The sequence below is a fragment of the Buceros rhinoceros genome, unplaced genomic scaffold (assembly GCF_000710305.1).
Source record: "Buceros rhinoceros silvestris isolate BGI_N320 unplaced genomic scaffold, ASM71030v1 scaffold6476, whole genome shotgun sequence".
NCBI classification, from domain to species: Eukaryota; Metazoa; Chordata; class Aves; order Bucerotiformes; family Bucerotidae; genus Buceros; species Buceros rhinoceros.
Window position 1 is genome coordinate 86,337 of NW_010419256.1, and position 441 is coordinate 86,777.

Below are 441 nucleotides of genomic sequence, written 5' to 3' on the forward strand. Positions count from 1 at the left end.
GGTCTGCACGTGACACCCAGTGTGGCCCTGCCCCATGCTGCAGGATGGGAGCATGGCTGCCCAGTCCCTGTCCGAGTTTTGGGCCTGCAGGGGAGGGATTTAGGTAGTGCTGGTGCCCTGAGAGGTGCTTTGCAGCCCAGTACAAGCAGGGAACATGGGCTGATGGATGCTGGTGCAGGCGGTGGGTAACCAGGGGTGGGGGCTAAGGTGGCTAGAGAAGCTGTTCCAGCAGAGAGGGTGTCCCAGGTAAGGACGTGTTGGTCCTGCATAGCTTCTACTGATTTCTAAGGCATGCTCCAGGCTCGGCCAGTGTTCTGGGTGCTATGGGCTACTTTTGAAGAGTGAAAACTCGCAGCCTTCTCGTTCAGATCCTTGACCGCTAGATTTCTGAGCATTCAAGGGCAGAGCGAGTGTGAGTGAAGTCTCTGTGTACAGCAGGAA